Source organism: Cyrtonyx montezumae, unplaced genomic scaffold, assembly GCF_038088225.1.
Source record: "Cyrtonyx montezumae isolate F1298 unplaced genomic scaffold, pur_monq_1.0 scaffold_11, whole genome shotgun sequence".
NCBI classification, from domain to species: Eukaryota; Metazoa; Chordata; class Aves; order Galliformes; family Odontophoridae; genus Cyrtonyx; species Cyrtonyx montezumae.
In genome coordinates this window covers 11,448,802-11,460,839 of record NW_027071837.1, presented here as the reverse complement: position 1 = coordinate 11,460,839, position 12,038 = coordinate 11,448,802, and positions in this window count along the sequence as shown.

The following is a 12,038-nucleotide window of genomic DNA, read 5'->3' as shown; positions in this document are numbered from 1 at the left end:
AAAAAGCAATTTGTAACCCAACTTGAACCTCTTCATAGTAGTAGAGCCTGTTTTGCTGTGACAGTTACTCCATCTGAGAAACGCAAAGCTCCTTGTTAATACTAATGAACATTTTCACAATGCTTGTGGGAACTGAGGTTGGGCTGGAAGGGGTCATTTCACTTCCTAATGAAAGGCTCTTACCTTTTCAAAGGCACTTGGCAACTGTGTCAGTATGGCCATAAATTTATAAAATAATGCTATAAGGGAAGCAAAGGTACATCTGGTGGAAATACTAGACAGTGGGGATGGTGAGCAATAACCTGCACAAATTTGGCCAGAATATCAGGGCTGTGGCCTTGTGTACCATGAAGCACTTGGTGCCAAGCCAAGGCAGCATAGTCTCAGACCTGTGCTAACTGCAGACTCTGACCGTGCAACTTGCTTGGCTGTCCCCAGGATGACCTTCAGCCTGCCGATGGTATTGGCCCAACATGGAAAACCTCATGCAGTGATCCCTTTTACTAGCTTAGAAGAAGATGGTACCTGAGCTGGACAGTCCTTCACTTAATCTTGCCCATCCTAGGTAGGTCAGTATCTGGGAAACACAGCAGAGGGGGTGGCTGCTGATCAGAGCATGGCCTGGATTTTGACCAGCATTCATGACTGCATGCTGTATTTAGCCTTAGCCAACGGTAAGACCTATCTGAACTACACATAGCCATCCAAATGTTAGTTGTCTCATCTGGGCTGGTTATCTTGGCTGGCCTGCTTAGTGACTGCAGTGAGCTTCTTAAAAAGTACCACTCATCCAGTGTACCTGATGCATCTGTTTTACAGACCTCCTTTGCCAGTTGTCTGTTTCCTTCTGTCAACAGCAGTGCAGGATCAAGGCAAGTTTACTCCATAAACCCAAATTTTAGCTGGCTAGTTCTGCCCTGTGACTTAGAGACTTTAGTGATAAGAGCCTTTCTTGTCTTCTTGTCACATTTTCCTGTGTTTGTAGTCTTTGGTAGGTGAGGAGAAGTGTAGTGACTACCTTTAAGGGACTGTGAGTTGGCAGGGCTAGGGATTTTCATTTCAGTGTGCCATATAAATCAGTTTGATATCATTTTCCCAAGGAGACTTAGAACCCTTTTTGAACAGATAGCTTTCCATGTCCTGTAAATCCAAGCTCTCCTAAAGAGGTGGTAGAACAGGCAGGGCATTGCAGGAGCACCTTGCACTTTCCTGCATTGTTGTGGGATGAAAAAAATGCATGAGTTCAGCTACATATTTGACAGGAACATAAGGTATCTTGGAGGCATACACTGACCTTCAGAACGGGTGTGAAGGTGGCTGCGTATGGGTCCTTCAGCTAGTAAACAGGGTACACAACCCGTCCCCAGTCCCACCTCGTCCCTCACACAGACAAGAATCTTTGCCAACAGTAGCTGCCTTAATCCCAAAGAGATCTGCAGGACTGTCGCTGGGTGTGCCTCTCTCCACGATCTGGTCAGGCTGTCTTTGATTCACGCACATCCTGTAGTCCCTTGGTGATGTAAAGACAAGTGAACGTTGGCAGTCTGTGTGCAAACAGGGTGGGGAACTTTTTGATGAAAACATTTTTCATTGGAAAACGGCATGCTATCAAAACAGAAACTTTCTGAGGGAAGTCTCAGTTTGGAATTACTTCTGCTAGGGATGCAGTTTCTGGAAGGGAAAGCACTGTCCCAGCCTCGCCTGCAACTTTGTGATGTCTTTTTGTGCAAGCTCTGATTTTTAGACTCTACCCTGAATTAGGTTAGAAAACCTTATTGTGATTTCCCATGTCTTGCAGGAGTCCTCTATTTAGCAAGTCCGCTGACTGTCCTTTGGCTGCTGCTTTCAGCTTCTTGCAGACATGTTTGCTCGCTTGTTCTTTTGTTGTGAAAAATACAGAAGGGAGGACTTCATGAAAACCCCATTCAGCTTCTCTAGCTGGGAAAAACATTTCCTGCACAGCTTTTGTTCAGATACACAGTAGTACCATAGGTGAAACTTAACAGCAAGAGATGTGATGCCACAGAGCCATGGGCATGTTTCTCATGACTTGCTGCTCCTGTGTGGGATGGCAGCGTCAGAGGGGCTGAGCAGGAATCACATACAGTTGTTAACAGAGTCTGTATGCACCTTCCTCCTTTATACACAAAGGGAAAACAAGCCAGAGAAAGGTTCAGTAAATCACTCCGAATGCAAAAGCTGGAAGAGGTCCGTCAGTCACCTTAGCAGCAGTAGTATAGCAAAATATAAATAATATACTGCAAACAATTATATTTTTGTTTATAAAATGTCAAGTGTGCTCTGTTTTCCCCAATGTGCTGTTACCTGTGCCTGCCTAGCATCCTGGCAGGCTCTTCCTCACTGCCCAACTGAGGCTGGTCACTGCCTGCATCTTTTGCCACTCCTGTCCCAGTCACAGCCTACAAGCCGCTCTCTTACCAGGCAGTCCTACTGCACCTGCAGTGATGGAGAAATGTGTGGACCTGCCTGAAAACACCTCTCAAACATATGTGTTCGGATAACAGAGGAGAGCAGAACATTTCATCCTTCTGTTGGAAACGGGAGATTAAAGGATAAAGATTACGCACCTCCCATTATTTGTCGCTTTGAACTGTAGTCTGCTTTGTAAAACTTTAACGTGGGGGAAACGTGTGATGTTCCATCTCTTTGTGTTTCCTCTGTGAGGTTGTTTTTGAGCATCTCCTTGTAGCTGTTTGACTCAAATCCTTTATAACTGAGGCTGCCTGGGGAGATGCTTACAGCTTACAAATATAATCTAGGCCTTGGGCCCGTATAGCTTTTAGGAAGAATTAACTGGTTTGGAGCACAAGACAGACTTCTGAGCCAAGAGTACAAAACAAGAGAAATGTTAAGGAAAATAAATAGCCATCAACAAAAGCAGACAGATGCTGGGTTTGATCAGTATTTTGTTCTGCTAGATTCTGTGGCAGAAAGTCAAAGCTACCCACCTAATGAGGAAGAATTTAATGAGCCGGGTTTCATCCACACATAGCATTTGAGGTAAGAAAAAGATTCCATCCCACTGAGTTACCTTGATCCATATCTTCTCCTTGCAGAGACCTTCCTCAATCGGAGGTCAGATTTCACATGAAAGATTTTCCCTCCCCAGAATGTGAACTTCAAAGTGTGAGAAAAATGGGTTTCATCCAGCTATAGGCCTCAGAGTGAGCCACCAAGAATGCTTGTTTTATTTATTTTTCTTTGGATTTTAATTCCCTCTTACACTTTCTCTCTCTTTCGGGATAAAGCAGGATTTTCTTACCAGTAAGACTGAGAATGAGAAATGTGATTCACATATGAGGTATTCTTCAGACGTTCCCGTCAAACTAAAGATTTCTGCTCACATCCCCAAAGTATGCTCAGCAATTAGAACTGTCTGGTTGAAATCTCTGGAGTAGAGGGAGAAAAGCCTGAGAGGAAGAAAAAGCACAGATAGGCCTTGGCAGTGGCAAGACAGAAAAACATTGGCAATTCCAGAGTGCTCCCATTAATCAAGACACTAGACACATCCATCATGAAAGTGTTAGGGTTAATTCAACCCATAGTGCAAGGCTGGAATCCCATACCGTGAGCTTTTTCTTTCTGACTTGGCACCAGAAGGGCACTGTGCCCCAGTTCACCACCGAACATTTACCAATCCTTAGTCTGAAGATTTTTAGAAGCTGTGCTGTAAGTGCTGTGCCTCACTCCAGCCTTCCCCCGCAGTGAGGAGTTTGTGATCAGCCTGTCCCAGCCTGTTTTCTCACCCACTGTTACCTTACAGAGATCGCAATGACTGTAGAGCAGCATCTGGAGCAATGTGGCGTTCCCTTCAGCACTGACCTGGAAGGTGGTGGGAGGAGGCCAGCACAGCCCTAGAAGTCCCCCTCAGCAGGCAGACCGTCCAGCAGTGCTGCACAATCCTGTTCTGATGGCCACCAGCTGTAGAGCACGTGATAAGGTTACAGTGAAGTGAGAGCCGCTTCATCATAACACAATTTTTTCTTCTTGTTGCGTTTGCTAAAAGAATGTGCTCAGCAGCCCTTACATTGAGCTGCCATTTTCCTGTTAGATTTCACAAGTAAATGCTTCTTGTCTCTGTAGGACAAGCACTGAGATATCGCTGGTTACACTAGCTCCAATGTAAACCAGAGCTACATGACTCAGTGCAGCCAAGCCTGTGAGGCAAAAATAGCGAGCTGGTGCACTGAGATGGTGGAGAGAATCAAAGAGACACTGTCTACCAAAATTAATATGTCTGCAAATGAGCTTTCAACCAATGCAGAGCCAAAAGAAATGTTTCTTCCATGGACTTACTTATTTTTGAAATCTGAAAGGAAGCAGTTGCTAAAGACAAATGGACATTGTGCTGACGGCTTTAGAAATGAGAGATGGTGGCACAAAGACACTGATAGTGAAAATGCCATCACTGATCTTCATTGTCCAAGCTGAGAGGCACTGAATAAAAGCTTGAGCTAGAGCCAATGGAAGTGAATAGAAGTGAATGGGAAGATTCTTGCTGTCTTTAATGAGTTTTGGCTCTGACCCTAGATGGAGAAACATAACTAGCAATGGGTAAACGGGACTCTAAATATCCTTTCAACTTTAAGAGAACACAGTGTTACTAGGAAAGTGACAAAGGAAATCTGTTTACAATGCACTTTTTTTAAAAAAAGGTGGCTGTGTCCAGCCTTGAATAAAATAATCCAAGCGTCATGTGTTGCCCTTGCATTAAATTAGCAGCAGCAGCAGCCAGGCTGGAATCTGGAAACAGAAAACCAAAGCTGTCCTAGATCCCCCAGCAGAAAGCCTGCTCCCACCAGCCAGCATGTCAACAGCCTTAAGTGTCCTCTTGCCAAGCCAAGCACTGCATGTGTGGATGAGGTGCCACTCTGAAGAAGACAGGGTATAACAATGAACAGCTGTAAACAGAATGTGCTTCAAGAAAGTAAGCAACCGCCTCAAGGCTGCAGTGTGTCCTTATGGCAGCTGAATCTGGTGCACTGCAAAAACAGGACTCATGGGCACAGTTAATTGTCCAAATAAAGAAGGAGAAGGAGAGATCATAGGAAGACAGTAGGACAGTTCCCATGTGCCACAGAGGATAGGTGTTGAAGGAAAGCAGAAGAAATACTTCACGTTTTTCACCATCTGTGGTTTGAGTAGAACCTGACCTTAGGAGACGACAATGGCTTTTGCAGCAGACAGACTTTCTCAGCAAGGTCAGCAAGTGATTCAGGGTAAGGCTGGGAATAGAGCTCAGGACTAGCACGGCTGTGTGGAGCTGAGACAACAGGCTCTTCTTTGTCTCCAGGGAATTGCCACCCCAGACAGGGAGAAGTACTCAGGCCATGCCATGAGTTCCAGAGATAAAATACATATTTCTTAGATGCTGCTTGCCGTAAAAAAAAAAAGGCAGTGAGATTTTGCCATTCTCAGCAACCACATTCTGTAATTTGTCTGCAAATGAAATCAAGTGTTCTCTCTCTATTGGCTGTTCTTCGTTCTCAAAGTTTCTCCATCAGCGATCTCTTAAACTCAGTGGGATGTCAAACATTTGATGGGAGGAGTGATTCAGTTATCAGGGCATTATGCCTCCGGTTAAATAGCACGATTCAAGCTACTCCTGCCAAATCCCACCTATATCTTCCTGGAAAAGTCACTTGATATCTTTCCTTCCCCTCCACACCTGAAAAACCTGTTTAAGTACCTATCCTGAAGACATAGAGGTCTCGTAAAAGCTGTGCTCCAGGCTCCGTGCTAACACTGGCTGCTGAATGCCATAGTCATTGTGAACAGGGAGAATCAGCCTGGCAGAAGAGAAGGTGGGAATGTGAAAATGTGTGAAAGGGTTAAATGGGAGAAAGCTTTCACTACAGCTTCTTGTGTTTCTATGGTATAGGGATGAGACCAACTGGTTCTTAGGATAGTGAATTGAAACCGTGTTACAGTAAAGCCTGTATGCCATGGCAGGGGAATTCTGTTTCTGTCTGTGCATATTGTTCAGTAGCACTCATAGACACAAAAATTATCCACCTCTGAAAGAAATGCTGCTCCTCCTAGGTCATGTGTTCTGGAAGTCATGCACCTGCCTTTTCATGGGCTCTTTGCTAGCACTTAAAGAACAATTAAAAGCATTACCATTCCTATCAATGCCACAGGGCTCTTTTGTACACAGGTTCTTTGTCTTCTAGACATCAGGAAGAATGAAAAGCACTGCAGAGATTTCACACGCTAAAAGTCAAAGGTAGGAATGGCAAGAATTTTTAACAGGAAAAACAAGGGTTTGAAAATCAGCAGGGCAGACTCTGAAGACTGACTTGTGTGTTTCTCATCTCTAATCTTCTCTCCTCTTATCGTGTCTCTGTATGAATGCTTGTCATAGTCTCTTGGCTGGCGTGTTTGGCAGCTAGGATCGAGATCTCTGATCACAGCAATCCTTTTAGCTATGTCTAAGGTAGTTCTTTCTTCAGATGAGGGTTGAGCTCAGACTGTTTTAAAAGTGAAACCAGTCTTTCTTCTGTTGTCTCTGATCTCCTTGAGACAGATTCCATAGAATCATAGAGTATCCCAAGTTGGAAGGGACCCACTAGGACTTGCTCCATTTCTTCATGCAGCACAGAGTCCACACTGACATTTGGAAAAATTGCCATCTCCAGCTAACTGCAGAATTGCCCTGATGCTATGTCTCTTGTTACTTACAGCTTCGCAGCAACAGTTAGTAGATCACAAAGCTTTATTATCTTCTCCAGAGCCCAGGGACGTCTTCAAACTTATTGCTCCTTGCTGCTGGCTTACTTCAAGTTGGGAGCGCATGGTGTGAAGACGAGTCATGCTGCTGCAACCCAGAGGAGCCCTCCTGGGAGGCTTTGGATGTTCTCTGGGAAGAAACCGTGGCACAGCTCCACTGGGACTGCTCGGGGATCACTGAAGTCAAGACTCAGATTTCAGAAAAAGGATTAAATCCCTCAAAAAAAGTTGGGAAAAGAGGGAAGGAATTGCACTTCTCTTTGTCCACACAGTGTGTCACCCTTACTCCATGCCATTGTACTCTCATATAACATTCCTACAGGATCATAAATGAATTTTAAAGGAGCAAACTTCACTGACTTATTCCCAGTTCATAAACTGACACTGCCCAGGTGAAATGAGGATTGTACCGGTGACCATTTTAACAGCTAACTTCTTTTAAAGGAAATGGCAGCCTGTGAGGAGTCCTTCCAGCACTGTAGGTTGATAGGCGTGTTGCAAGGCCAAGAGCTGCCTCTTCCTTCCCAACATTATCCCAGAGCACTAGGGAAACCATTTGTTCTTTCAGTCTTTCCTGCAGGATTCACAACCAAGCTGCCTATTTCCAGCTGCCAAATGCTGCATGCTGGAGCCAATGGGCATCAACACCAGCACTGACAACTAAGCCTTTTTAGAAACATTTGACTGCTGCTTTCACATCAGCCAAAGGCAAAAACATGCTTTCTAGCTTTTGTTTCTTCCCAGGTTCCCTAAGGCCCCATCACGTGTTTTTAAATCTTCCCCTCAGCACTCCTGAATCCCATTCACCCTTACCATCTTGCCTTCTTTCATCTGCTGTTGCATGATGAAACCTTTGATGTTCTCCCAGCTCTTTTTGAGTGATGCTGGCTTCCCACAGTGACTCTTCCTCTTCACCCCCCTACCAGCTGCTCTGCTGCTTCCCTGCTTCACATGGCCCTGCACACCCAGTCCCACTCCATCAGCCTTTCCTGTGGTGTTACCAGTATGGCTGTGCTTTCACCCTCTTTGCTTGGCTGGACAGTTGTGCTGCACATCCATGCCTACCTATTGTGCTGTCCTGGCTATATCCATGCCATGGCAGCTCTGTGCTCCTTGGATCTCATCAGAAGCAAACTCAAGGCATTGCATTATTCCGTGGTTAACTTCTACTGCAACATCTCGCTCCAGGGAGCAGCAGTGTTGGCCCAGGGGCAAACTAGACAGAGCAAATTTATTTTGTCTTTAATAGTACTCCTACTTTCCTTGATAAAGTAGTGATGATAGTGCAGAAAGAGGCAAGGTGCAGGACTTGAAAATTGCAATGTATCTACTTTCTAAGGAGATGTGTATTGAAGGGGTACCCATGGGGGTAAGATTCAGCACATCTTTCTGTTTCCCAACTACTTTGTCTCATTTATTGTGTTTCAGTGGCGTTTTGTCACTCTATTACAAATACATTTCAGTGGTCTCAGAAAACCTGACTGTTTCAGTGATAAGGGACAATTAAAATGCATAAAGGAATCAGAGTCTGGCAGAGGGAAGCTGATGCAGAGATGCAGCAGAGAGTGCTTCAGAGGGTGCTTTCTGCCAATTTTATGCACTCTATTAAAATTTAATAGGAAGGAAACCACCAAGGTTCTGTAGGAATCTAACACCGATTTACTGAAATTGTTTAAAAATACATAAGCTGCATCTTCTGTTAGTATATATTGGCAAAATCAGTAGAGCTGTGCTGATACACACCAGCTGTCTGAGCCATAGAACTGAATAACAAGTGATTTGTCTGCTTAAATTGTTGGAGTATGGCCAAGAATTGTATACTGAAATTATTAACCTGTGTTAAAGCCTATAAGATTCTTCTAGAAGACTTTTTCTTTTAGACCAATGAGCATCAAAACAGTGCTACATTCAGCTTGATGGGTGAGTAATAGTGTCTTTCAAACCCCTTCTAGCCCCAGAAACCCAAGCTGAAGTTTGGATGTCCCTTTGACAAGTAATGTCATGACATTCATACAGCTCTGGTATTAGCTCAGTTGTGTGTGATTTGACTGTTCTTTTTCCTTTTCTTGAGTCAAGAAAGCTGTACCCATGAATGACAAGGAAAATGTTCAAGGTCAGTTGCTAATAGTTTTTGGTTTTTTTTGCCATTCTCTCTGGCTGTAGCTTATTACAAGTGGTGGTCTGGACAGTAATAGAGATTTTGCAGTAGTTTGCAGTGTTATGGCCATAAGGAATTATTTACTGCTTCAATCTTCTGGCAATGTTGATGTCAGCCCTCCAGCTTCTCCAAAAACAAAACAAAACATGTTAGGGAAAATGGCCTAAAAAAAAAAAGGAGAAAAAACACAGATCTCATTTTAATGGTGAATTTCAACTTTGCATCCCTTTCCTAAATATATTGCTTTCCCATTTTCCATGGGCTGCATCCTTTGGGCAACTATGCTATCTGCTTACACTGGGAAGTTGTGTTGTTCAGTAACAGTTCTAGCTTCTTTTAATGCAGTTTAGCATCTGGAAACCAGGAGGAAAGCCAGCAAGCACAGGAGCAGCCAGTTCACTGCATACTTCCTTCAGCCAGCCAGCATGCCATAGCATGGAGCTGCAGACTCTATGCAGCTCTGAGCAGAAAGGCAGCAAAGCTTTTCTGTGGCTTCCTGGATTCCTTCTGCATTTGCAAAGGAGGAAGAAGACAGCCAGGTCTAAGACTCATGGGATATAGTTGCCTGCAGATACTTGCAGAAAGGTACCTAGGAGTACTCATAAGAAGTTAACCTCAGTTGGAATCAGCAAAGGAACAGATGGTGGAGAAGCAGCTTCCTGCAATGTTCTCCATCTAGCACAAAGCATTTCAGAACATAAGACCACCAATAGTACATCATATCAAAGATTAATTTACTCCAGCAGCCCGTCTCTGTCAGTAGCTAAAATCCGAGGTGCTTAGAAGGCAGCAAGGAAAGGGTCTTTATCAGGAGTGGCTTCCCAGCCTCCAGCTGACTGTGAGATAGTGTCTTTCTGCTTAGCAGCTCTTGGTGGCTGGCTTACCCTTTGGCCTCCATAAGCCCATTAAGATGTTCCAGGAAAAATGGGTTCCATCTGCCAAGAAAGAAGAGATGCAAAGCAGGAAGCCCTCTTCAAACCATTTGGGAAATGTAGGGAGTCTTTCTTGGACAAATTTTCCAAGTGTCTGAGTTTGTTTATTTCTGTACTTAGTTCATTATCATACTCATACTTTATGCAGGATTCTCACCAGATCCCTATAACAAGCCACCTACACTTGGCACTCCCAAGTGAATACCATAAAACACCATCTCCTTTAGCCACAGCCCTGCAACATTTCATTTTCCTTCCCCTTTCCCATCTTAAAAGTGACCTGCGTAACTTTCCTCCATACGGCACTGATTCTGGGCTCCTCCATGCTTAGAGCAACATGAGATGCCTAAAAGGGGAATTAATAATGAAATCGTTCTTTCTCTCTCACTCCTTTAGAAAGTCTCAGGATGGGCTTGTAAGCTCACACAGGTAAGTTCCAGCCATGGGGAGGGATGAGCTCTCAATTTTGATATGGAAATCATGTTGGACATCACATAGTGCACTGTGCATTCACTCTGATTTGTCTTGGGCAGACCACTGTTGGCAAGGGCTGCCTTGTCCTATATTCTTGCATGCTATGGCAGTTAAAAGAGAAGCTACAGGTGATCTGATCTTTTCTCCTTTCAGGCAAAAGCTGCCTGTGGTTGCCTCATGTTCTCTCCGATGTGACAGAGGACCTGAGACCCACTATATGCAAACTCCAGGGAAAATAGGAAAGTTGCTTATTTTTCTTGGCATAGGAATGATTGTTCTAGCCTAACCAAGTTCACTTCTGTGTGTGTTTATGTCAGGCTTTATGATTTGCTTGGGTAGTTCTGGTGTGGTGGTCAGTGGCTGGTGGTTTTGTGATTTGTACAGCCCTCGGTCTGTTGCCCTTCTGTATTCCACCGTTGTTGTGGTGGTTTCTTTTTTCACTGCCACTTCCTCATGTGGGAGCAGTAATTTATGGCCAGAGGTTAATCCCATTTGCTGAAGCATCCAACTGTTGCGCCAGTAGATCTATAAAAACAGAGAACAGGGACCAAGAGATGGGAAATAAATAAAATAGATATTCTTCAGATGACATACACAGCCATTCTTGTAGAGACGCAGAAACAAAGGAATTTCTGTAATGGCTACAATCGATATCCACTCCAGTGCTGTGCCTCTGCCGGGGCATCGTAGCAATACCTTGGAGGAAAAGGACAGCTCCATTAAGTAAAAATTGTGGAGCCATCTGCCAGTAATGGGCTTTGCTCTCGGCCAATTTGCTTCCTGAGCCAAATGCTAATTGTGAGCACCTTACAGCAGGTCTCCTTATCACTACACGTTGTTACACAGTTCTGTGCAGCCGCGGGTCCTCCCTTTGTGCATACGGCACTGCTTGGCTCTTGACTCCAATGACATTTTGTGGTAATGAGTTCTGTGGATGAGTTGTGCATAGCAATGTCTCTTTCCGTGGCACTGTGATGGCAAGTGGCTGCAGCTTGAACTTTCACATTGGCCTCGCTACCTGCAGCCTTAGAAGGAAAAAAAGGCACTGCTTGGCAGAAGCTGCTGTAACTCCACACCAGCATGAGGGAAAGGACAGGGTGGGAAGCATTTGTATTAGAAGACCTCAGCACACTGGATTTCTCTGTGCAGATCACAGCAGTGTGTGAGAGCTGAAGTTCAGGGGCTGCCGACTCTGGTGACTGTAGTGCATTTTCATTGAAGTCCAAGTGGGTATGCCAGATGGGTGACTTTTATTGCTTTTATGGTAAGTTTTAGCTTTGGTCTGCAGGTGTGTATGTCTGCATGTGTACAGGGAACATCAGAGTGCAAAACTAGAAGGCAAGCAATGAGATTTGGGGAATGTGATTCCTTTTCCTTCAAAAATATAACTACAACTTCATCACTGATGTGAAAGAGGGAGAAGGAATAAATGTTTAATTTTTCATGCTGCCATAGCAGCCACAGACTTTCTGTCCTTCTTTACAATGAGATTTTGGTCTGTCTGCTTCCTTCAGAGATGCTTCCAAGTGTGCCCTTTCTGTGATGTTTTGGTTAAGGATGGAAAGAAAGACTTTTAAAAGCTGTATCAGCCATAGGATTGGTTCTGCAAAACTATGGCACATTTCTTGAGACTGTACACTGGCACTCTGCTTAGCATTTCTTTAAATTGCTATATTATTTCTGTAGCATTTCATTTTTCTGTTTGTATTAGGCAATGAACATTT